Source organism: Anoplophora glabripennis, unplaced genomic scaffold (genome assembly GCF_000390285.2).
Source record: "Anoplophora glabripennis isolate ALB-LARVAE unplaced genomic scaffold, Agla_2.0 scaffold193, whole genome shotgun sequence".
NCBI classification, from domain to species: domain Eukaryota; kingdom Metazoa; phylum Arthropoda; class Insecta; order Coleoptera; family Cerambycidae; genus Anoplophora; species Anoplophora glabripennis.
This window is the reverse complement of record NW_019416490.1, coordinates 119,737-147,318: the sequence shown is the minus strand read 5'-3', so window position 1 is coordinate 147,318 and position 27,582 is coordinate 119,737. Positions and strand designations below refer to the sequence as shown.

At 32.8% G+C, this 27,582-nt stretch overlaps 1 protein-coding gene across 1 annotated transcript in view; it reads left to right on the top strand.

The window, feature by feature from the left end:
- LOC108907328 (leucine-rich repeat-containing protein 24) overlaps positions 1-27,582 on the top strand; it is a 164,909-nt gene that overhangs the window by 37,957 nt on the left and 99,370 nt on the right. Inside the window, exon 2 of the mRNA XM_018710966.1 lies at positions 2,266-2,341. The gene's annotated coding sequence lies outside the window, so the exon portion shown is untranslated. The remainder of the gene's footprint in view (positions 1-2,265; positions 2,342-27,582) is intronic.

Genomic DNA, 27,582 nt, shown 5'->3' with positions numbered 1-27,582 from the left:
AGATTTTAAATTCCTTTCTATTTCATATACACCGACAACATTGCTTAATTGATCATGGAAACTAGTGCATATTCCAAAATGAAGTTTTCTATTAAAAATTCAGTGATATTTAAGTTTCCATTTTCATTTTGTCGTAAAAAGAACTGTTAATTATATGTTCGGCGTAGCAAATTGTACGCGTTTTTTCCCTTTACAATTATAGTGTATAAATAGAAAGCAACCTTATTTGGTGTTTGTTGTACAGAAGCTTGTAAAAATAAAAACTGGAGTTCACTAAACCCGCGCATTTAGCAGAGCCCATCGTTTACCGGGAAGACATAAACAAATAAATAATACCAGCGTGGAAAATTTAAGCCAGAAAAGTTTGTTTAGATGTGAAAGCCACTCGTACTGGAAATAAAAACTCCCTATTTTTAGACCGCCGGAATCGGTTAATACCCAGAAAACGTTTTAATCGGCTTTAAATAGGTCCACCCCACGTTTTTCCCTAAATGATATATGATTTATTCAGCGCGGTAATAATTTCTGAAACAGAGGCGTTACTTTCTGTTCTTTTTCGTTTCGTGGCGGTCCCTCAACAAATATAGAACGATGGGGTGCATTTTAATGATCTTGACGGAAAAGTGATACGCTGCAGTTTGAGTTTGTTATGCGGTTAGGAAGTTCTGCTTTCATGGTGTACATTTCATATGCGTCGGTATCACATGTAAAATATATCACTAACAATGAAAATGTAAACCCAGCCTCACAATGAAAGCGTATAGGTGTTTATATTTAATAATTGTTTTTTTAGTAAAACTAATTATTTTCTTGCTGTGATGACACCACGTTGGGCGCTAACATTTTTTGTTTAAATATGCATTTGAGCTTCAGCAATATTTTAGTAATACTAATGTGAATATTATTATTAATTATGAAAATGAGTATATTAGTGCAAAAATTTCAACCAGAGGTTTGTCTCTCTGTAAAAATCTTCCAAATCTGTTGTTCCTTTAAATGTTTTTTCAAGAATTTAGTTTCTACAGCTTTCAGTTCCAGTTTACTGAAAATTTGCAAAATCTCTACATGTTCTTGAAATTACTTTGTCACATTGTCCATAAATAACAAACAAATTAAAATAATCCTCATTAGTATAATTTAAACGATCCCCAGGCATTTGAAATTTTCGAAATAACAATAATTTGACAACTAACTTGACAAATGTCAAAAGTTATTTTAATTGTTTTTGGAATGCTTCTGGTCTTGGCCAATTTGATAACAAATCTGATACGAAAAAAAACTGTCCAAAAAATAGAAAATTGCAAATATCTCTAAAAGTAATAACGACAACCCTAACAATGCTTATATGGCTTGAAAGGAAATTTCAATCTACATACGACAGAGTAAAAAAATACATTTAAGTTAACAAAATTATAGCTGTTTGAAGTACATATCTCCGCGGACCCTTGCATGTGTAAAATTTTTTCTTTAAAAATTGATATCTCAAAATCTATAACTCCTAGGTATAGGGAATATTTAATAAAGTGACCCTCAAATTTCACGTAGAATCCGAAAATGCAGCAGTAATATACATATAGGGTGTTCCATTTAAAATAAGTTAATGTCGGCTTCCGTGCCATAAAGTTCTAAATATTTTAGCTGTGTTGGCCCTACTGCCTTTGCTAGGTTGCCAAATTTTCAGATTTATCGGATCAGTACTTTCCGAGACATCGATAGTGGCGATTCCTGGTGGGACACCCTGTACAGACAGTCATGAATGCAATCATGCTTTAATAAACTAATGTGTTGTTGTTTAATATAATTTTAACCTTAAACGCACGCAAAGATTGGGACACGCCTATCAATACCCAATAGTACTCTACAAAGAATGAATGACTTGTTCTGCTAGTTTCATCATTCAGATATTTCCGTATTTTATCTACTATTCCACAAAGTGTACTACTTAAAGCTACGACCTTATCCCAGTCACTAAATTAGTCATTATACGTTATGAGTAATTGTGGTCAATTGCTGACCTCCCACATCTCAACTACTTGGTAATATTCTTTATCTCTACTGTTTTGCTTACGTATTTGGAATTTAGGAGCAATTCCATGACAATCATGAATAGTTAATCTTTTAATTAAATGCAGGATGTTTTTCTGCAAGCTTAGATATGCGAAAATAATTTTTTTGTTAAACTTGTTTGCCAAATCATGATATTTCACAAATTCTTTTTCGAAATTTCAAAACACAAGATGATAATTATATTTATTTTCATTCCAGAACCCACAAAGGTGCAGCACAATCAATTCGAATTTTGTGAACAAGAAGGATGTGAAGGACCTTTTTAACGTTTTATGTAAGTACTATTTGTATCCAAATTATATATTTTTTGTTTCTATTCATATACAGGGTAGCCCATCGAAAACGTACCGCAAGGCATTACAGGGTAGTAATGAACTTTTCGGCAAAATCCAAAAACAGGTAAAGTTTGCTTCTGAGGGGGACAACTTTTGGCGCAAATTTAGAATTTTTTAAAACATTACAACTTCAATTCAAAAATACCCTAAGTGACTAAGGAACTGATCTTATTCTTTAAGGATTAAAGTTTACAGTCAAGGGAAATAAAAAAATATTTAGTTGTAAATATTCAATAGTAAGGATTTAATGCAACAAAATGTAAATTAAAATATTTTTTTCATAAAATTCCTAAAAAAAAATCTTGTTCTTAATGATACACATCGTATATACTGTTGTATATTAATGTACCTACTAAAATTACCGAAGACAAGGCTCTGCCTCCATTCCAATTCATTGTTCTAATGTCAGGATAGTATCCTGAATATTGCGATACGAACATTAACGTGTCAGTTTTGTGTGATTAAAAAGTTAAGCGAAAGTGTTAAAACCCCACGAATCGTGTTTGAAAGCAGGCTTTTATAAGCCTTTTGTTTCCATCCACTCTTTATTGTTTCTTGTGACGTCGGCTTTGTTTGCCTTCGCATTTTCCTGCGTTAATCAAACTATAAATATATTTACAACGTACACGCTTATATTGACAAACAGGCCGCATTTTTAGCTAGCTCGAGCTTTCCAATTCTCTTTCCAGTGATTCTACTTATTAGATATCGATTTTTGCATTATAAGAGGTAATGTATAATACGTTTCGCTTAGACGTTTGTTCCATACAGGGTATTATTGAACTCCCAACTCAATTTTTGCCACATGTCCGTTATGTCAAAATGAGGTAAATACACGAATTTGTATTAAGTAAAATGTAATTTTAAAATCTGATTTACCTCAACTTTGCAAGGAGCCACCTTTTGAGAACTGTTGATTTTCATAGAAAATGTTCGCTGTACCCACCATTTGCTTGCACACAAGCTTCAGCGCGACGTATCCAATTCGCTCGCACGAGTTGCAGCATTGCCACGTCGCTCTCGAATCGTATTCTTCTAGCTTCGGCTATACGATGTCGCAGTTGGTCGATGTCACGAACTTCCGTGGAATACGCAACACTTTTCACGTATACCCACAAAAGAAGTCTAAAGGGGTTAGGTCCGGGGACCGGGGTGCCATCTAACTAGGCTGCCGCGGCCTATCCAGCGGTCGGGAAAAGTAATGTTTAGAAAGTCGCGCACTCTCCGAAAAAAGTGAGCGGGGGCTCCGTCATGCAGTAACCACATATTTTGCCGAACATTCAATGACACGTCTTCCAATAACTCCGGCGAGCGATTTTGTGTGTCATTAACGATACCCACATGTTCACTGAAAACTGTTGCTGAGGCACCGCGACGTATTTCGTGTATAGTCCAGTGGTGAGTGTTGTGGACGTTACGTACACCATTTCGACTGAAACATGCTTCATCTGTTACAAGTATATGCGCTGTAAATTGAGGATTTCTTGCATGTTCCTGAAGCAACAATTCGCAAAAACCTCGATGTAGTGGAAAATCCTCAGGAGTAAGCGCTTGAACACATTGAATATGAAATGGATACAACTAAGCTTCTTCTAATGTCCGCCACACAACAGTATGCGAAATATTTACTTGCTGTGCGATATTTCTGGTATTACGATGCGGATCTTCTTCGACGAGATCTAAAATCATCTCGACATTTAAGTTTCTTAGTGGTCGCCCGACCGTCGCGACTCGACGTGGTTGTATTTCACCGGTGTTCAAAACTCTTTGAACTACCACAACAAATGTACTCGGTGCGAGGTCACGTCATTCCTGATATCTTGCACATAGTATATTTGACAATCGCTGTGGGTATTTTCGTTTGCTTCGCCATAAATTATGAGCATATCATAATACTCGCGATTGCTAAATAAATGCGCCATTTTCAAAAGAAATCTTGGAAATAACGGCTTTTAAATGTACTCTCGAAAAACATCACATCAATCACTACAAATGTATTACAAACTGACTACAATATGCATATGTTAATAAAGTATTAAAAACGAATTTGGCTTTGGAAAATATACTCAAACTTCGTTTAAGTAGGAAGGAAGTCATTAGGTACGAATGCTTGTACTCTTTGTACATGATAGTTCTTTAAGGGTTATATGAGCAGCCCAAGTTGTTGAAATATAAGAGATATAATGAACATGAACTTTTTATGATCAAAATGAAAGATATTTCTTAACTTTTACTATCTTTACTTGTCTTTGTCAAGAGGAATTTGATTTTCATACGTATAGTATTTTAATTACACATTCCCTATTATGTACTGGTTAATTCTAATTTCAAGTAACTAGAAGATTTTGTTTCAAAACCTGGTAAATGCGATCCACTGAATATACTTAGGTATCCCTTAGAGTAAAATCTAAAGATCCTATTTTATTCAATTACATTACCTTACATTATCTTAAATTAGATTAACGTGTAGGAGGAGCAGCAGTTAGTTAGCCATTAAAATGTCATAATTAGTAGGAAGTATCTCCTAGGTATACTTGCAGTTTCTTATTTCATCATCAGCTGGCCAATGTTTGCTATCAAAGTCATCTGAGAAACCTCAGTTTTCTTACTAAAACATGTACCCAGCTAATAGAACTCGTACCATAATTTGGTAAGAAAGATATTAAATATAAGTAGCTGTTAGTGCATTTCATTTTATCGGTACCATAATGCTTAAATGTATATTAAAAACTGAGACAAAAATTAATGTGATCTTCAAATATACTACGCATTAATTGAAGACGATTGTTCAATTTATTGAACAATCTATTAATCAATAAAAAGCAGTTATTACTATTAAACAGGACTGATTAAACTCGTTTAAAATATACCCGTATGCAATGATTTCCTACTGCTTTTAATTAATTTTAAACATTACAGTGATAAACATTACAGTGATTCCCTTCACAACGGTTAATGGGAAGTAATGTGGAAGTCTCAAGCCTCTAGACTTGCCAGTTGTTCCGCAGTGTTATTAAAATTCAACAAATGTACATAATAACAGAAGCAAGATATAATTTTATGGAACAAGTTACGAGTAGTAATAACTTAATCTTAGAATGTGGTGAACGTGATGTCGTAGATGAAAATATTTACCTCCAATTCCATTTTGCTTTATGACGGTGTTACTAAAGTGTGTCTGAACTTTGAAACATTTTTACTTAGTTTGTGCCACAATGTAACTTTATTATTAGTTCTTGGAACTTAGTGGAGTAAATGATACTTGCGAGGCTGAAAAGAGTAATAGAAATATCGTGTTTCCTTTCGCTGCTAAAGGGAAATATATTAATTACACGGACACACAAAATAAAAAAGTGAGTTGACCCGCAGACCCCATTAGACTGTCTATATGTGTTTTAATCGTCAGTATTACTCCAGCACCTACAGGATTTGAGTAAATAGCTAAAATTTGAAAATCCCGAAAAATCGTGGAAAAGCCGATTAATGAGAAAAATATTATTTGGATCGGATGAAACTCGTAATCGAGTTGAGAAAAATATCTGAAATACGAAGAATCGCTAGGAAATCACTTAAATTTTCAGTGAATGAAGAAATTTGTTTTGATCAATCCAAGTCTTATTCCAATGTAGTTTCATGAGCCGGACATAAATCTTAAGCTTTCTGACTCTTTCTAAATAAGTATCTTAAACAAAAAAATTCGGAAATGGTTGACCCCCCAGCTTGATCATATTAAAATTCTATAATCTTGAATGAAAAAATTCAAACTACAAATTATTTCTTACATTTGTAATGTACTCTATAACTTTCGCATCTGAGTTAAAATGTAACGTAAATAATGATAATATTTTGGGATATGTGAATGAATTGTTTTTTATTTTTGAATTTACTGTAGGTGGAATTTACTCTAAATGTATTAGATACATATTACTAACAGATATTAAGTGCAAAATCAAGCAAATATGAAGTGGAAGTTCGAACTGTAACTTATTCCATTATTGCGATAATTTATAGCAAGTTATTCATACTTACGATATAGGGTAGCAGGGCCATTATTGGTTCTTTTCAAATTCTCTGTAGACAAATGGAAATCCTAGGGTATATTTCCTTATGCAAAAATACATTTTCTCCAGAAAAGTTAGAGTTACACAGGCTCAGTATATAGATAATAGTCGATCATGTTGCAAATGATGAATTGTAATACACATAAATACGTCTATATATAGACAACCAAACCAACAACCTATGGTGTACTTTTGAGAATTAATAAATTTGCACCCGATATATGTCGAGTGATGCTGCTGACGAAAGATCTTAGGCGTTTACTAGATATTGTGAGTGTAATTCAAGGCTAGACAAGGCATGTAGTTTGCAGTAGTTCATTCCCATAATGCCATCATAGAAGATGCTTAGAAGACATTCAAACAATTTGCTAGAATCTCAGTATTCTTCTGGTACGTTGTTCAAAAAAACTATTTCAGATTCATTAACTAATTCTTTTGCTCAAGTAATAATCCTTTTAATTTCATTCTCAAAAGTTCTCCAATAGCTTTTCGTAACTCTTGTCCTTGTTCAGCATTGATGTCCTTCATCACAATTTCTCCTTCCAAAAATTATTTGTGTATTTCATAGATAAGGTAACTTTCCTGACCTACATTGAAGTCTACTCAAAGTATTAGCCTGGTTAGTTCCTGTTTTATTTAGAAATTATGTGATATTGCTTTGTACAACAGATCTGTTGATGATTTACTGTGTTACTGACTTTCTGCAAGGGTGTGTATTCATTGCAACGTCTGAGCTGGTAATTGAATATGCTTAGAAAGCTTGACACGCTCTTCTTTGATAAGCCTATACATCTAGACACCTTTGTAGTGATAATTCCGCTACTAACAATTTGTTCATTAAAACCTTTTCGGCGCAGTTCTGAATTAATTGGTTGAACACTACAAGGTTTTCATATTCTTACTATATCTTTACTGTATTTAAGTTATTGACTGTTTCTAGCACCTCTGGCTGTCACTCGACCTCTCGAAGTAGGGTGGAGCAGAGGTCCTGCTTTCTAGACAACTTTAATTTGGAAATTCAAAAATATAGCGATTTTAGATTCGTTGTCTCTCATACCACAACTTTTTTTCTTCTTAAATTCACAGAAGTGATACGTATTTGGAATACTACAATGAAAAGACTCTTCAGACGATGAGGAATCGATTGGTCACCTTCACCAAATGCCTTCATTAAACATCAACGCGTAGCTGACTCCACCGCTGTGTGAGGTATCACATCGCATGCAATTACGTAATTAAAAAAACGCAATTAACCACCAACGACCTTGTCGAGCCGGTGCGACGTCACAGTACCGCATCGACCTCGCATTTTTCATTGTTTCTCCTTCATCGGATTGCTCAATCGGGTAAACAATTTTGAATTGATATATTCGCCATAGTGCGTTCCGGAGATCGTATTTACACTGGAGGCGCTCCGGAGCAGTGTTTGTATAAGAAATGTGAGATGGGGCGCAACAAAGTTGGAATTGGTTCCCATGTCTTTGTAACTCTGTCCGTAGACGGATGAAAATTATGTTTATTTGGTAAAAACGAAGGGTTTCGTGTTTATGTCTGTGTACTTAATTATCCTTTCAATGATTGAACGTGGGCTCTAGACTTTGTGGTACAGAAACATTTGGAAATCAAGTAACTTATAATGTAAATGTAGAAAGGGTCGTTTCTATAAGTGAAACTTTATGCAGGGCGATTTATTAAATATTTTAGTTTTGTTCTTTCTAATTTTTATATCCTAATTCACAATATCACTTGTTAAGTACTATTGTATAGTAGTTAGATGACAGATTGAAAATATGTAATTTTAGAATCATCGACTGTGTGATATGACACTTCCATTATAGTCCAGTTAGTAGAGCTTCGGCGTGTGTCAAACCTTGATAACCCGGAAATAACTACGCAAGTCTACATTAAATGATGAGTACAATAACAGGCTAATTTGCTGACAAAGTATTTTATCAGGAAAAAAAGTTATTAACAATTTAATCGTGAAAAAAATTTTTTTTAGTAGTTTTCTTTAAATAACTCAGCGGGATGACTGTACGAAAAAATGCTTAGGACATGATTTTGTTCGTATTAAAAATAGCTGCAAAATGGCGGTGGTCCGATTACGAAATTTGCAATAACAAAGCCGTGAGATTGAAAAAGCGGTATAAAACGCCAATTTTTTTAAGTTGCTGTAAAAATATCAATTATAAACAAAAAGTGATACAACTTTCGAAGACTATAGTTCAATATATATACCATAATGACGCTAAAGCCGAAAATCAGAAGAGCAAAACTTTTTGTTCTATAAGGTGTTATACATTCATCGGCATCTGAAACTCGAAACTTTGCCAAATTTGTTCGAAGCTTTGCTGACACTTGAAATTTGGTACACACATAGTGTAAATATGCAGAAACCAAAAGCAATTTGCAAAATTCAAGTATCTTCATTTTTGCAGCTTTGGTAAGGTTTTATATATATATAATAGGTAATGCAAGAAAATGAATGGAAACTCTAGGTTGAGACTAGTAGTTAACATTACTGCTTTGAAAGTATCCAACATTTACTATTATGTATTAAACACATTTATTATATATAATTTATTATTCCAAAAATGAAATTTAAATAGGTAATATGTTTTCATCATTTTCAAAATATTTGTTTTCCAGAATTTCCTAAATAATTATTTACATGCAAAAATATGTTTTCAAAATAGTATGTTGATGTCTATCCAAGAGTTGTACAAATATATTTATTGAATGAAACTGGTGATTAAAACGTATTATATAATTTCAAACAAAAATTTCTTGCTGGATCCACCAACTGATAGCAACATTTCCCGCTATATTTATTTTTTTTATATTTATTTCAAAAGTTATTTTACATAATTCTTTTGTTTGCTAATAATTTTGGTTTCATCAAGTTAAAATATGTAAATATGGTCAACAATAAGTACTTTAGACAGAGGAAGAGTAATATTCAAAATTTAAATAATCACCCTGTAACTAGTCAACTAGTCAAAATAGTCAAAACTTTGAAAAATTATTTAGACACATATTTCTATAGTAAATTTTTACAGAAGTACCTTCGGTACAAATATTCATTTGACTCATTTCATAGAACAAAATTTATAAATATAACAGGAGTCAATTACATGTCAGTATTAGACAATAAACTTGAAACGAAAAGTGTCCAGTTGCAAATTGAATGCATATTGAACTGACCTTTGCATTATGTCCATCTTACTCACTCTATAAACTGGTGGACTGACTCAGTTATTGTTCACGATTCTTCTAGCGGTTGTTTAGTTCTGATGCACTCAGCATTTTGTAAAGAATATTTAAACTTGGTGAATCGGGGCCAGTCCTCGGCCAGTCCTGGGCCAGTCCGGGGGCCACTTTGAAAGTCAGTCGATGGCCAGGAGTCAGTTTACCATTTTATCCTCCACATGAAAAGCAACCCCTCAGAGGTGTAAGTATTTGTTTTATATAATAAAATGTAAAAATGAATTGATTTGCCTCTCTATTTTTTACCCTGTTAGCAGCCAAGCGAGTAGCCCGAGAAGAAAATATATTTTCCTCACTAGTTGTTTCTAGTATTTTAAAGACCAACAAGACGTAGCTTCTATAGTAAATGTGACAATATTTTTGAGCATAAAGGCTGTTTTATTACATCGATTTAAAAAGGTTTTTATACTTATCTTATGTTCTGAAATCCGTTTTTTAAATATCTGCTAGTCTGATCAATATATCACGTGACAATTTAAATACTAATTTATAAATAATATTTTCGAGATGAAGTAGTTGTATAATAATATAAAAATATTTTGTTATACTTATACACTGATAGTATAGTTTATGAAAATCGTTATTGAATTTGATTTAAATGTAATCAAAAATGAATTGAAGTCATTCTAAAAATGAATCTAATCCACAAACATCCTTCTTTAACTAACACTAAATCTGTGGGTGTGTTTGTATGTGGAAAAGTAACATCAATTTGCCAAAAATATATTAGTCACTATTTTTGGTGATATAATCAGAGCATCGTTTCTGTACTTTTAACTTACAGAGAAAATTTTGTAATAGTGTAAAATGTATCAATAATAATTGATAGTAATTTTTAAAAATGTTGAAAAATACGACTCGCAGAACCTAAAGTCATATTTATCATATTTTTTAGACGCATCATTACCCGATGGGGGTGTACCTTCCAGTAGCAGAGCTCGGTAATAAAAGAGATGAAAGACCATGTTATGTAGCCAGTTATTTCCCATCCTTTGTGTTTCAGGACATTTTGTTTTTCAACCATTAAATAATTAATGGAACATAAACAAGGAGCTACACGATGTCTGTGAATTTGAGTGATTATACTTTTATATATATGTACATTCGCAAAGGCTGTTGCAGACAGTCATGAATGAATTAAAAACGTACAGTCTTACGAGTAGATGTATGATTTTTATGTGCGTCAGTTTAAAAGAACTTTTACACGTTTTTTATCGCCTCAGTTTGTATTGCTTTTAGAACTGCAGTGAAAAAGAGTCCATTTTAGTGCATCTACACTTCGCCTGATTATGAGAGTAAAGTTATACATTATTTCCTTGGAATATTAAGCGAATACCTTCTAGTGACTGAGATATTCATACACTTTTGCATAAATGTAATCATTTATAATTAATGATATTGTGGCAAACCACTACTCTGCGGACTAAAGCAGATCACTCATTAACGAAATCACCATACACACACTTATTAGCCCTCATTAGGTAGCGTTGAGAAATAAAATATCACATACTTGTAGGTTATATCATAAATGTGATTAACAAAATTAAATAACAAACAGTTGAAAAAAATATGTTCAATTTATAAGAATCTAATCAATTATCTGTAACATTGAAACAATTAATTTTTTAAATAACAGGAGCAATTAGATAATAATAAAGGAATTAGTTTTTGACATATATGTGGGAATGAAAATATGCCGCTTTTTGTGCTATTTACTATTAGATTTATTACATATTCATCCAATCCATCACATTTTTAATCCATCACTTAATATAATCTAGGGTATATTCATGGGAATGATAGATTGTTTAACTCTGTAAGAATATTAACACATAAGTATTAAAGAAGAATTTGACCAAATAGTTATGAATTTATAAGATTATAGTGATCAATCAGTTTGAGGCAGATTTGTCTAATTTTTTCCATAATAAAACATTTCCATTGAGAAAAAATCAAAGGAGCATCATCCTTGGTTCATTCCCATTCCTTGGCATTTCTTTTCAATTTCAGAAGCTTGGTAAAATTTCTACGTTTCTGGAAAATATTCCAAATAAATTGCAATATGAGTGTAATTTTCTGTCCAATATCAAATGACAAGGTACAAAATATTAAATCGAAATTCCGTGTCCAATTAAACTTCGCTGCCACTAGCTCAAATTCTGCATTCAACGAACCACATTACTGACAGACGAAGCACAGTATTGTCGAAAGCTTTAAAAGTTATCTCTAATTCGGGGGATCAGTCAATAGAAATATAATTTATTAAAATCTTCTACACATTCTGGTAATATGTTTTTATACATGTTCAAATTATTATCTTAAGCACGGTAGAATAAGTACAGATATTTTTTCTTCAGTAATTTTCATCATCATTATTATTATTATTATTATTCATTCATTTAGATTCAAATAGATTAACGTAAAGTTACGTGGTTACGTTACGAGGGTACGTTACCCCCTCATCATTTTTTGTTGGTAATACAATACAAAAAATAACTATGATAATGATACGGAAGCTCACCTACCTGTCTTCCTGTTTAGTTTTAGTTCATAATTGCTTTTAATCTATCATTTTTGTAATACCTTTCCTTTGACGTTTTCTAGAACATGGCATGCGTCAATGTGAAACATTTTTTTTTTAATAAAGAGTTCCCGTAACAATATGTTATTGTAATATTAGTTAACTATATGGTTGAAGTATTATACAAGAAGTCTGAAAAGTAATATTTTTTACTAAGACTAGGTTTTTGAATATACAAATTTGGTATTTTCTGTGGTAGTAGTTATCTGCATATAAAATTTCAACAAAATCTACCCACTGGTGCTGGAATTCAGAGGGATTTTAGAGACTCAAAATCCAAAATGAACTGATATTGAACATAATCTCATTTTAATGGATTTGGAGAGACTATTTTTAACCAAAGCTTCTGCTGAGATATTCGTGGATGTTTCTGGATGTTTATAGATATCCGAGGATATCCTCCCAACGACTGTGCATGCGCCAAAAAATTATTGCTGAGTACTGAATGTTATATAAATCAGGCGAAACATTTACTCCTTTACTACTTCTATTCGATGTACTAGATCATCAGCTTCATAAACAGCTTCATTTACTAAGAACCGAAGGTGCTTACCTTAAAATGTATTCTTGTCTTATTTCAGCATTTCGCACTGTTCCAAAATTATCACATCTAGGTCCATTACTTCCGACATTATATGCAAGATACAATTTAAAAAATACCGAGAAGAAATTGATTGCGATTCCGAATTGCGCTCAAATCAACAAAATACAATTTTTTGGTTATATTCTTCTGTTTTATTCTTTCCATCTTTGTTATCCTCTTATACTCATTAGCCTTTTTACGAACTTTGGTAACAAAAAGAAAGTATGTTGTAGTAATAGCATGTAATTACTAGAAATTACTGTTATATAGATATAAATCAGATTCATTTGTTTAGTCTCAGAATTACTTTGTACTAATAAAGTTTAAGCACCTTATAGATAGTATCTTATCTCGTTCTCTCCATTATTTTTCCTTCTAGACCTACCGATCTCGAGGATATATGTTGTTGAGAACCTCTCATTGGTCGGCCTATTTCCATTTATGTTTTTCACGTAAAGTGTGGAAGCTAGAACCTGGAGTATAGACAGTAGACACACGCTATGTTAACTGACTTGGTCCTCGTTAATGATTTGCGGATCAAAGTCGACGTTCAATCGCATCTTGTGATAGCTACGCCAAACTCCCATTATGGTCTTTCGATTTTTTGGTACTTTTGACCCGTTGCGTCGCTGGGGTTAACTTTTGATTTCAGCTACTTCACACCTTGGTGTTTGGTGATCGTTAATGAGTTACAATGAATTTGGGGCTGATTTTTCAGAAAATTCTAGACGTTCATATTTTTTCTGGCTATACTCGGTAGTCTTCAGTGGTCTCTCTGCCTTCATTATGGAGTTCTGGGCTGTCGTCTGTTTTAATTTGATGTGTCTGAAACGATGTTCAGCTCCATAGACAGTTCCAGTGACGAAATTCAGAATATCGGCGAAAATCTTGATTACCGATAGTCGTTGTCTTGTTGACTTGGATTCTACGGTTGATTTTTTGGTGTAGAATGAAATTTGAGCTTATCCTATTATATGATAAAGAATATTAATGAAATGACTAACATTTGACAGTTCTCGTTTTAAATGTTAGATATATTAGCATGAAACGCCTAGAAATTCTATCGGTTATTGCACACTGTATCATTTGAAATGTCTTTTTGAATAATATCAGTTCAATGATTTTCATTCAATGAAAAAGTTTGCATTTTAGGATTGTATTTGCTTTATATTTACTGCATACATAGGCAATTCTAAATAAAACATATTTTTTTACACAAAAAACTTGGTTATCTCTGAGCAACATGGTTTTATACCTGGTACATTTACTGTATCCAATCTAGTGCGTGTTACCCAATTTATTGCTGATTTACCTTTGAAATGTTTCAAGTTTGAATCGAAATTGCATTAGTAATGATCTAATAAAAATTTAAACTCCTCCTTTAAACAAATCCTTCATTTTTAAACAAAAAACAAATAGAAGCTATGGCAAATTATGAGCAGATTCATTCAAGAGAGGGGAGTATTTTTCACAATTCACATTTAATAACAGGTCGACAAGGGTCAAGGAACAGACACACTAATATGCATTCCCGAAGAATTTTGGTGCGCTGAATCCGAATCTGGCCGCAGAATTGCTCTATCACGTCAGGTTTTTGAGATATCCTAACCTAAAAGTGCAAAAAACACTGTTTTCCGTCATATTTGAGGTTATGTATTAATGCCATCTATTTTTTAAAAAAAATACATATAATTTAAAAGTACAAGGCTCCCTCTTTCGAATGCCGTTGAGTTTGCTCAAATATTTTTTTTTTTTCGTTGAGATATCACATGTTGAAATTTCTAAGTTTATCAGTTTCTTAATATGCGAAAATCTACTAAGGATCCCTTAGACGTCAAACAGTTGATTGCAGTTCAGAAACTTCATACTCAGAAACCTTCAATACATACGAACTCAAACTCACAAACTCCAAATCCACAAACCCACAAACCCCAAACCCACAATCCCTAAACCCACAAACCCCAATCCCACAAAACCCGAACCTACAAACTCCAAGCTTACAAACCCCAAGCCCACCAACTCCAAACCCACAAACCGTATGGGTATGAAGTTTCTGAATTGCAATCGACTGCTTGATGTCTAAGGGATCCTTAGTAGATTTTCGCATATTAAGAAACTGAGAAACTTAAAAATTTCAACATGTGATATCTCAACGAAAAAAAAAAGATATTTGAGCAAACTCAACGGCATTCGAAGGAGGGAGCCTTGTACTTTTAGATTCAATGTATTAGTTTTTTGAAAAAGAATAGATGGCATTACTACATAACCTCAAATATGACGAAAAACAGCGTTTTTGCACTTTTAGGTTAGGATATCTCAAAAACCTGACGTGATAAAGCAATTCTGCTGCCAGATTCGGATTCAGCGCACCTAAATCCGTCAGAAATATATATATATATATTCAAGTTTCTGCTTCCAAAAAAAGTTAAATTTTGTTGGTAAAATATTTTTTTTATATTTTTGTTCCTTTTATTATTATTTTTATTGTTGTATATAGATATTTTTGTTTTGTTCCTATAATTGGGTTTCGTTCCCGTTGAATTAATTAAATTAAATTAAAAATTCTGATTCACCCGCAAACGGCACTCTCCACCGAGTTGATCCCAGTGACTCACCCACCGCTAGCAATGAAAATAACGGCCCTCTCACGATCACTGAATACACGGATAGGTACAACGCCGCCAGGCCGATCTTTTATTTCACTGTGCACCCCAGAGACTTACCTATTACATTTCCGGGTGCTCCTCCTGTTCCGCCCAGCGCAAATCGCCATAAATCTTGGGGGCCAACGTTCATGCGGTTCTCACATAAATTCGTCCCGCGAAGCCGTCCATTTGTTCCGCAGATAAAGTCGAGTTTCTACAGTTGTGTGTGTGTGCATGCAAGAGACGCACATAGGCGTAATGGATGCTCTGTTGGGGAAATTTATATATATTCGGGCCTGTGATGTTAGCCCCAGCGAAAACAGCGCAAAGATTAGGGATATCAAGAAAATTCAGGAGGAAGTTTACTGACTAAAATTATTTCGTGGTGACAGTAATGGTTTATGAAAAATAGTTAACTAATTGATCAGCCAATCCATGATTACAAAATAAACCATGAAGTCTTCCACAGTATTTTTTTTTTTAGTTGGCAGCACCAATTTTTAGGGATATTTCTATAATTTAATGCAAAAAATCCTACTATATCAACAAACACGACATATTTCATGGGAATATGTTGAATATCGCGTACCACCATGGAAATATAGATCTGGTTATATTTCTAGTGTTCTACAGACTAATTTTAAGCAAAAATAATTATTCACTTTTCTCGAATTCCCGGAAGTTCTCGAAATTCTGAAGTTGCTAGATCTTGCAGGTAGTTGGTAAAGAGTACATTGTAGCAACTAGACAACTAAGTAATTTAATAATTAGGAACTTGACTGGGATTAGAAAAAAAAATGTTGATTGTCAGTAATTCTTGTCACAGATCTTCTCCAAAGAGTTCGTCTTTGTTAATGGTGAAGCAATTATTTGGATACTCTTTCAGGATCCCTTTTCTGTGAAGAAGCTACATTTAGGAGAGATGAAATCAACAATTTGCACAATGAATACCTACGTGTGAGCAATCGAAAATCCTTATGCTATTCGAGAAAACCATTTTCAGAGAAGATTCTCCGTAAACGTTTGGGCTGCAATAATAATTAATAATGACTAAATTTGACTGGATGTCTAACTATGTTTATGTAAACAAGACTACCACCATTGAATAGAATAATAGTTATTTCTCATTTCACTAATTTCTTTCTTAAGTATCCACTCGGATTTTTCCACTTTCTTCTGATCAATATTGGCAACGACTGTGATTTGTAATGTGAATAGGGCAAGCTTTCAATGCGCTATTATAAGAAAAGAAACAGTCAAAGTTATAAAAAAGTTACGGAGGTGGGTCTTTAATCAGAACACCCTGTCTACATCGACCCTTTGCATTGGTATAGCGTTGTTGTCAACATATAATTTTTGTCAAACTTTATGGAACATTTTCAGTTTTTATAACGCCCCAAAGAACTGATGCAATATTTTTAATAGTAGTTACTGTTAATTTAAAAAACAGTTCATATGGACAAATTTTCTTATATACCTACGTATAAAGTGTATTGAACCTTATGCTCCTATAACAGCATCGAGTTTGTTATTGTTTTCCCATATTGTTTGTATATTTGACTGGATATGACAGATTTACTTGGCGAACGAGATAAAAATAGATACACTTGTTTATGTTGTGAAAGAAAACAATCGCTTTCTCCAACATATGGTGTTGATTTGTTAACCGTGTCCAAGACGACATTTACCATGTTTGATATTTCGTATTAATATATAGGGTGATTTTATAGTGACCTACAGAAAAATCGAGATACGTCGTTAAAATGGAATCGATATCACCAACAATTAAAATGTGTCTTAAATTTTTTTGACATGGGCCCCTCTAAATTGCTTCAGCAGATTTGTCTATTTATTCAGTATAATGTGGTTTTCGCAATGCTCTTACTGTGGTTTATTGTTTACGTTAATCTTACAGGCGTTCAAAATGGCTTATGTGTATAAAAATGCAAAATATATTTATGACAAAGCTAGACAAAATATGGATATAATAGTTCGACTAATGCCTGGACTGTTGATGTCCCAATCCCAATTTGGTGTTAATAGGAATTAGGGCATTGATGATGATTATGATAAACCTTATAAAAATGAAATAATAATAATAAGCACCTACATGATTTCTACGGTTGCAAGTACGACAAAATAATCGAATAACAATAAGAACACTTTGCCTTTATGTATCTACATCGGTTCCGTTTCCAATATCACTATACTCCATTCCGTGACCAAACTATAATTTCCAAATCCGTATACGGAAAACGGTAGGAAGTTCGCTTCCCTTAAGTCACATAAGACGGGCTGATTAGTTGGGGCTTCTATACTGCCACTACGTGACGAGTAACTGAAATATTGAAATGCGTCGGTTGAACATCGAATAGAGGGTTAACGCGTAGGTAGTTCCGAAGTCCCATATTTAAAAATTAAAGGTACGTGAGGCCGTTAACAAAAGACAATTCGTCCTGGGGAAGGACGAAGACATTCGGAGTTTTATGTGTCGCAACATTTTTACTTTAGTGCTCTTTGTAGCAATTTTTGAAGGGGAAGAGGTACTGATCTATATCCGATGTATAGATTTAACTCATTTGCTCTACACAGGGGATAGAATGATAGAATCAAAGATAAATTATTGTTACTGTTATTATTATTATTATTATCAAACCGGCTTCAAATGATGGGACCACTTGCCAAATATTTGCCAAATGCAAAGAAATGCGTGTATGGCGTAGACAACTGAATAGTCGACAATGCTCACATGTATGTACATTTCCTGGAATACACATGTTAAACGTAAACAAATGCCGTATCGTGTGGATGGTGTATATAGGTACATTCGAAAGTCTTCACTTACGAAATACTCCCAAAGCTATACAAACGGCGCACAATTTGAATTATACGACAAATAAATGTTATGTGGTATGTGATTTATCCAAAAATTTTATTTAAATAAATGAACGAATTTTCCATGATTAACTGGGAAATACTGTACCTACTGGATATCTCGAAGTAGATATTATTATAATTACTTACAGAGATTTCAGAAACCTCGTTAGTAAAATCTACGACACCCGACGCTGTCCCATGTTCTAGGGATTACATACATTGATTAATGTGACATATACAGATACACGACACGCGTCTAGCGTTTCACTCTCGACGACGCTACGTCAACACCAACAAGCGACGCCAACTGCGTGCACGTGAATCAGCGACTCAGCAACACCAGTAATCCACCTCTTTGTCGACTTCGTTTACAACCATGTTGTATAGAAAATATAAGAAAGGAACGTTGGCATACCTATTATGATTGCCGACTGTAAAGTTTCGTCTTTTACGAAAAATATTTCAAATATGATTATTTATTTGAAAGTGGTTTATTCCTGCTATGTTATTTTGTAAACTAATTATTTTTAGACTTTTAGAATATGAATTAACAGTTTTATCAACTTTTAAGTATTAAAAATTCAAATTAATAGTATGTAGTATTTAGTATTTTTAAATTAGAAACAGAAAACGGAGCTATATACTATATGTATACAGGCGCTAATATCCCTTATAAGTTTTTTGGATAAATTGTGTCACTTCGTATAATAGATTTTGTTTAAAGTTTATGTACCAATTCTGTGAATGTTTGACTTTAATTAAAACTATGTCATTAGCTCAAATTTATCTGGATGTTAGCAACAATTGTGTGAATTTCCTTGACGCTGTTTCCTGAGTGTATTTGGGTAAATGTAGTACCAAGATACAGGGTATCCCTGAAAAGGATGGACAATGCTTGACCACAGGTTCCTTCGATGTAAATAAGACTATTTAGCTTAACTTACCTTTATACAAAAATGCACGTCTACTGAGATAAAACCTTCTAAATATGGAACAGATAAACTAGTTTTTTTCAAATAATTTGAAAACTGTTTTTCTTAGAAATTTCATATTTGTTATATATATTTTTTATATAAGGGCAATGTAAATATAGAATTTGGTGAGAATACATTTACAGGCTGTTTTCTTTCTAGTGTCTGTGCGCCACTGACCGCCCCGTAACTTTTTTTTGTGTACGCCAATGACGACAGAATTTATATTTTTAAAAATAAGCACTATTTTAGAAGATTTTTTGCCTCTTACAAAATTTTGATATCGTTTATGGATTTCGAGTAAAATTGGCATTTTTTACACATTAAATAATATAAAATCAGATAATTAGAACAGGTACGAGGTGCCATACAACAAAGAAACATATTCATAACAATAATTAAAAGGTTCAGTGTCAAGCTAGGTTGTGATTTAATTTTATCTTAGTTTGTTTTTTATTGCAGTTTATACTTTTGCTGAACAAACTATGTTATTAGTTTTGGGTTATTGTGAAGGAAATTGTTGTGCTACTGTTTGAACATATGCTGAAAGATTTCCTAATCGAAGAGCAAAACATTTGCTAATGCGGAGAGACGCCTTCGGGAAACAAGACATTTTTTATCTATAACATTAAATCGTGGATAATTAAAATGGCCACCTCGATCCCCGGATCTAAACCCATGTAATTATTTCCTTTGGGGAGCGTTGAGGACCACAGTTTATAACTTTTCAGTAAATACATAAAACGAATAATGGGAAATAATACAACATGAAATTAATGTTATGAGAGGTAATGCACAATTGTTGGATAAAATTCATTTTAATTTTCGAAGAACTAATAAATACTTTCGTTTAAGAACAAGGAAGTCACTTGAGCATTTACTCTAATATTATTTTAATGTGATTACAAATATCAATTTAGGTTTATTTAAAATGTTAATGTTGACTTTCTTACATTATTAATTGATACTGTTTATTTAAAATATTAATGTTGATTTTTATTTTATTGATTAATAATACTATAATATTAATATAATATTAATAATACTAAGACTAAAAATTTGCAGGGTTCCAAACTTCTGATGCGTTTATAACTCATTAAAATAAGCAAAAAGGTCCTATTAACATGTGCCCTAAAACGCACCCTTAGGAAGTTATATGCCCTTAAAAGGGCTCAAACAAAACTGTTTTTTTTTTTTCAAATAAATTGCAGTTATGAAGAATCCAATCATTTAATAAATAATTTAGGACATAAACTAAGACTATTTAAATTTAGAGTTACACTTACTAATTAAAGAACTAATTACTACTGCAGACAATAGCTAAATGTGAAATAGAATAATGGGATTAAAATTTTCAAACTCAATTTACTCGAAAACCATTGGAAATATCAATTTGGACAAAGATAATATTTTTTACGTAAAATTGTTAAGATTTTATAAATCTGTAAAGAAAATTGTAAAGAAATTGAAATAAAAAAAAATACGTGCCGAAAACCCCCTTCACCAACCTAAATGGGACGTATATGATTTGCATGTCGAAAACGGAGTAGTCTATGTTATTTAACGTAAAAAGTTATGTAAGACCCATACATTTTTTTCTATTTATTTGCGACCGTTTTGTCAATAACAGAAAAAAACTAGTTTTGTTTGAGCCCTTTTAAGGGCATATAACTTCCTAAGGGTGCGTTTTAGGGCACATGTTAATATGAACTTTTTGGCTTATTTTAATGAGTTATAAACGCAGCAGAAGTTTGGAACCCTATTTTAGAAACACCCTGTATATATGTATGCAAATCCATAAACGATATCAAAATTTTGTAAGAAAAAATCTTCTAATATAGTGCTTACTCTTAAAAATATAAATTCTGGCCTCAATGGCGTACACACAAAAAAATTACGGGATAGCCAGTGGCACACAGGCACTAGAAAGAGAACATCCTATATATGTATTATCACCAAATTTTTTATTTACGTTGCGCTTATATAAAAAAATAAGTGTACCAAATTTGAAGTTTCTAAGAAAACTAGTTTTCAAATTATTTGAAAAAAAAGTTATCTATTCTATATTTACAAGGCTATATCTTAGTAGGCGTGCACTTTTGTACATAGATAAGTTAGGTTAAATAGTCTTATTTTCATCCAAGAAAACCATGGTCAAGCGTTGTCCATCCTTTTCAGGGACACCCTGTATATTTTGTTAATTTCAAAACCCTGTATCTCGGAAAATTGTAGCTTTAAACTTTTTAGTTTTCTTTTCAACGTCTTGATTTAAAATGATCCAATGAGCAACTTCCTGAAGTTATGACGTGAACCTAGAAAACACCCTGTATAAAAGTATCGTAGGAATAATCCTGCCAGCCTGTTTGGTGATAACAGGAATTATATAGAACATCATCAGAAGGATAACATTACAACACATTGTGTATATACCACGGTATGGTGTTCCTGATATAAAAAACCGCAGCTATGTTATAAATATAAAATTAACAAATTATCATTTTCCGGGATTTACTAGTAGCAACAATGAAGTTTTATCATGGTAAACATGACCTCGACAAAAATAAATTTTATCATGTTAATATAATTATATTGACTTAATTGTTCTCAATACGACTTATTATTATTATTACAGATTTTATTGTTCGTATTTGTGTAACTCATAACGCGCCCCAGTATCTCTGAAAACATTACAAGTGTTTTATAAAACAATCTTAACAACGGAAAATATTTATATATGTATTTTTTTTTAATTTTTGCAGCTTTTGTTCTACGATAAAGTTGTACACTTTTCACTGTTTAATAACACCAAATTAAAGACAAAAGACTGTACCGTTTATTCGTGTTTTAAGGTTAACGGACTGTGAACCAGCCTCTGAAATTTATACTTCTCAAAGTAGTCATGCAGCAGGAGGATCCTCATTGACATTGCAAGGCCCTGGGGCATTACTACCGACGTGGAAGGCCATCCCTTTAATTAGCAAGCACAAAAGAAAACGGCGTCAATGTCGAGGTCAAAGAGGAGGTCGGAAAGAATTTGTGCGTGGGACAAAGCGGTAGTCAGCTAAATTACCACGAAGAGTATCGACTTCATACGTCTTGTTTGGTCAGAAAATAAGGGTGGAATGTGTACTTTTGCGAGTTTTCCCTGAATTCGTAGCTAGGTGTATCGTCAGTCCTTAATCATTGTACAGGCGTGAAAATATATAAGAATACTAGTACAGTCATTGAAGCTGAAAATCAGCTGTAACCTCCGAATTCTTTGAAACTGCATGGATTTGCATAAAAATTTAGAATGAGGCTCATCTTAGGCTCAAGTTCAAAAGTGACATATTGTACATACAGATTGGCGCTTTTTGTTTGTTAGGCGTAAAAACTACCACCAAGTGAAAAAAATTGAAAAAATTAAGTTTTAAACATTTTATTGATAAAAATCTTGTTCAAGCACAAAGATTAAATAATGTTCCATGTTCTCGAACATGTTTTATGATATATTTGATCTTTTCAACCCTTTATTTAACCCTTAAAAACTACCCCTATGCAAAAAATAATGATAAAATGTTACTTTTTAAAGATTTGGAATGATTAAATCGTGCAATTATTTAAAATTAAAGTTACCTTATAGCTAATAAAAGAATTTTTCCCTTTCAACCCCTGTACTGACAAAAATTATAAAAAAATACTTTTTAAAAGCTTGGAATGCTTTAACGGTACAATTACATATTTAAAATAAAAATTCCCTCATTGCTTATGAAAGAATTTGTATCTCATAACACTTTTCAACCCTTATAAATCACCCCTGTGCTAAAAAAATGATAAAAATTATGTTTTAAATTTTGGAATGCTATAATTGTGCAATAATTTAAAATAAAAATTCCCTTATATTGTTGCGCACTTGAATCCTAACAATTTGCTCCAAAAATGAGAAAGAATATTTTGCTCCGAAAAATTGTCATTGTTTTTTTACCATAACTCGGTTAATTTTGAAGCTATAGTATACTACAAAAAAGCATTTTCAAGATAATTTCAAGAGCTGTAAGATCGTTTGCTTATAAAACCTTTTAAGTCCTTCGTTTTTTAAAGGGAAAGGATCCAACGACTCGAGACTCGTTTTTTAGTTATTCGCGAAAAATACTTTGTGTAAAAAGTGTTTTTTTTTTTTTCACTCAAAATTCCAAGTTTTCAGTCGTGAATAACTAAAAAACTATTGATTTCTCGAAAAAAATCGTCGAATATTTTTTGCTCTAAATTTGGTTTTCTATCGATTTCCAGCGTTATTTTTGAAAAAAAAATCCACCCCGAGAAGGAGTGTCAACCCCCAATAGGGTGGAATCGTCAATCGGCGCTATGTCACTAATGTTCATTGACCTTTTCTCTATCTGCCAAATTTCAAGTCGATCGGTTCAGTTTCAAAGAATTCGGAGGTGCAAAGCTTCAATGACTGTACTATACCTTGAAATTTACGTTGAATTTTACAAACCTATGTACAATAATTTTTGATCACGTAAAAAACAGCTGCTATAACGAGAGCTTTTTATTTCCACATGTTCTGTGTTTGTTTAATTTATTTAATTTCCCCCCAAAACAAGTCCCCTTCCACTAACCATATTTCGCTTTGTATAGGACGTACAACACTTTTTAAAACACGATTTTCTTTGTTTATTTATAAGCTACATTTTTGTACATTACACTTTTTTAAATAAAATGCGTAGTTTTTTAGTTATTCGCGAAAAATACTTTGTGTAAAAAGTGTTTTTTTTTCACTCAAAATTCCAAGTTTTCAGTCGTGAATAACTAAAAAACTATTGATTTCTCGAAAAAAATCGTCGAATATTTTTTGCTCAAAATTTGGTTTTCTATCGATTTCCAGCGTTATTTTTGAAAAAAAAATCCACCCCGAGAAGGAGTGTCAACCCCCAATAGGGTGGAATCGTCAATCGGCGCTATGTCACTAATGTTCATTGACCTTTTCTCTATCTGCCAAATTTCAAGTCGATCGGTTCAGTTTCAAAGAATTCGGAGGTGCAAAGCTTCAATGACTGTACTATACCTTGAAATTTACGTTGAATTTTACAAACCTATGTACAATAATTTTTGATCACGTAAAAAACAGCTGCTATAATGAGAGCTTTTTATTTCCACATGTTCTGTGTTTGTTTAATTTATTTAATTTCTGTGTCTACTTCATTGTCTTCAAGCCCTTCTGGCACTGCTTTTTAAGCTACAGACACAGACAGACACGAGCGGATTGAGGTGCACTAAAAGCAAATATTTAACATTGTTCTGAATTGAATAAAAATATTATTGTTATGTTTTACAAAATACAGATATATCACAAGTAAATAGATGCTATATAATGCAACTACGTGCTTAAAATTCGATCAACAGACTCGCAAAAGTACCGTTTTTTGGTTTTTCAAATATTTTGAACTTGAGTACCTATAGTTTTATGACTCATTTCTGTCTAAATAAACAATGCAACTAATTACCTTGGTCATGTACTCACATTAACTTCCGTTCTGTTTATTTAGCTGAAAGTCGCAGAGTCAACGTTCGATCACACTTCGGGGTAACTCCGCGAGTTCTCGAGGACTGCTGTTCGGTGTGGACATTTGGCCTCTTCGGATTTGCACGATTCGTAACTGTTGACTTTCCCGTTGTGAAATGTAGCGGTTATTCTAGATTTATGTAAGACAACTCGGTATCTTGTCCCAGCTCGAATTTCGTGGCGCTCCTAGTGTGTTTCCTTGGGAAAATTCGAAACTGAGGGCTCCGCGAGTATCATCGACGGTCGCTCTGCCAACAGTATCGGGTCCTGATGTCGTTAACGGCGGCTTAGGATGTTTGGAGTGTTTGGAGTGTTTTGAATTCAAAACATACGTGAAAATTTCGATTTTTGCTCAGTGTCGTCTAGATGGGCTCTAGAATCGGCAACTCCTTTGGATGGGTAGTGGGTAGTTTATTGCATTCATGCATTTAATACTATTTTCCTTTAATTTAGGTCGTGTCTTTGCACTAAGGAAAAATAAAAATACATAAAAAGGCATATTCTTAGTCGAAATATTAGAACAATAGTTTATATCATGTGACCATTTCTTGCTTTCTAGTTAAAAATTCAATGTAGTTCTTCAATTTCGTAGTTCCGAAACACTGGAATATCGCGTACGCCGCTGGATTTTACGAAAAAAAAACTATGTAAAAACCTGTTTACAAAAATCTAATGTTTTCACAGACAAAAAATTATAAAAAGGCCCAAATTAAAGAACTCCTTGTTATCATTTCAACGAATCAAGATATAGAAATGCGGTTTTCGCTATTAAATTCTAAATATATTTGAATTTCAGATTTCGTTTTGACTTCGCCATATCTAGTTCTGACAGTGTTCAAACAAACGATTTAGTCGGGCGAATTTCATATTTTCCTCTTGGTCCTCATTTTAGGAACGTCTGCTCAAATCAGTGAACATTATTAATGTATTCCGCTTAAAGCTGTTGCGCGTGAAATTCAATGTTCCAGGAAGGTAGCTCGAACACTGGTGAACAGGCCCATCATAACATAAAACATGTATTAATACCTTGGTTGGATCTGAGGATTAACATCCATAAATCCGGGATAAAATATAGGTGCCCCGGACTGCGTAGCCCTCTAAGCGGCCTATGACTGTAACTTTATTAAGTGGAGACAATCGAAATATGGAAATGAATAAGTCGAAAGAGATAAATAAGCAATTTAGAAAGAACCTGTTGATAACTATCCAAATTGTAATAAATTTATGCTAAATGATTCATTTATGAGGTACAAGCTGTTAACAGACGTATAATGTATTGTAGACCAGGGCGGATTTGTCGAAATATCCCACTTCTTGGATGTAAGAGTATTTTTGCTGGAATACCTTCAGTATAACTCACATAATAAAAGCGTAGATCCCTAAATCTGGGCGAGGTCAGGAACATTTTCAAAATTGCAAAAATGTTTAAAAATTTTTTAAAAAATACCTATTTTATCTGAGTTTTTTACTTATATCTTGGAAGCTATGCATTTTGGAAGAATATTGAAGAGGAAAAAAGTTTTTGAATTAAATTTTTTACAATATACTGTAAGTTATAGATGTTTAAATTTATTACCGATGTTGCAAAATAAATAATTGATGAAAAAATGGCAAAATAACCAAGTTTTTAATATATAATAATTAATAATTTTAATTGCTAAGAGGGCATTCTAATTTTGGTAAAAAAAACTTTAGGGTATAAGTAAACAACACACCAAATTTTATTAAAATTGGTTCTATAGTTTTCGCATAATATATTTTTTTGAAAATGTTGCACTGCCTTAAATAAAGCATCTAGATACTTGGAAAATTTTTTCACATAGAAAAGACTGCTCAACCTGTCAAATGGTTTTTGAAAAATTGAAATCAGTTGATTAGAACGGCCACAGTAGATTTTTAAAGTTAACACTCTTTTTTTAATTTTAAACAATTAGATTACATTATCAATTTGCAATTTAGTTTTTGTCAAAAATTATAATTTTAAAGTACTCGAAAAGACGCTTCTTTTTTTAAAAAAAAAAGTTAAATTCCGTTTATTATTTCTCGAGATATAAGCGGTCAAAGTTTATCGGCATTTACCGTTAATTTATAAACAATTTAGAAATAATCTTTGATCCAGTGGCTTCGTTTTTCCGAGCTCTAAACTGGAAAAAATTTTCATATCCATATTGGCAATAAATCAGCGAAAAAGCTGTCGCTCGCGCGCGCGAAAAGTGTGTTTTGAACACACAAAAATGGGGAAGGGGTCTTTCGCTCCGAGACTGAATTCGGAGGTTCAAAATGCGAAGGTACGAAAAATATTGCATTAACTCGGCTTCTAATGGACCAATTTCGATCTTTTTTTTATTCCGATGTCTCGCGAGCGAAGGAATTCGAATATCGTAATGCCAACTGTCTAATTTAAAAATAAAGAAAAGAGTGCTAACTTTACAAATTTACTGTGTCCGTCCTAATCAACCGATTTCAGTTTTTCAAAAACCGTTTGAAAGGTTGAGTGGTCTTTTCTATGTGAAAAAATTTTCAAGTATCTAGATGCTTTATTTGAGGCTATGCAACATTTTGAAATTTTTTTTTCAAAAAATTATTTTGCGAAAACTATAGGAGCGATTTTAATGAAATTTGGTGTGTTGTTTTATTATACTCTAAAGTT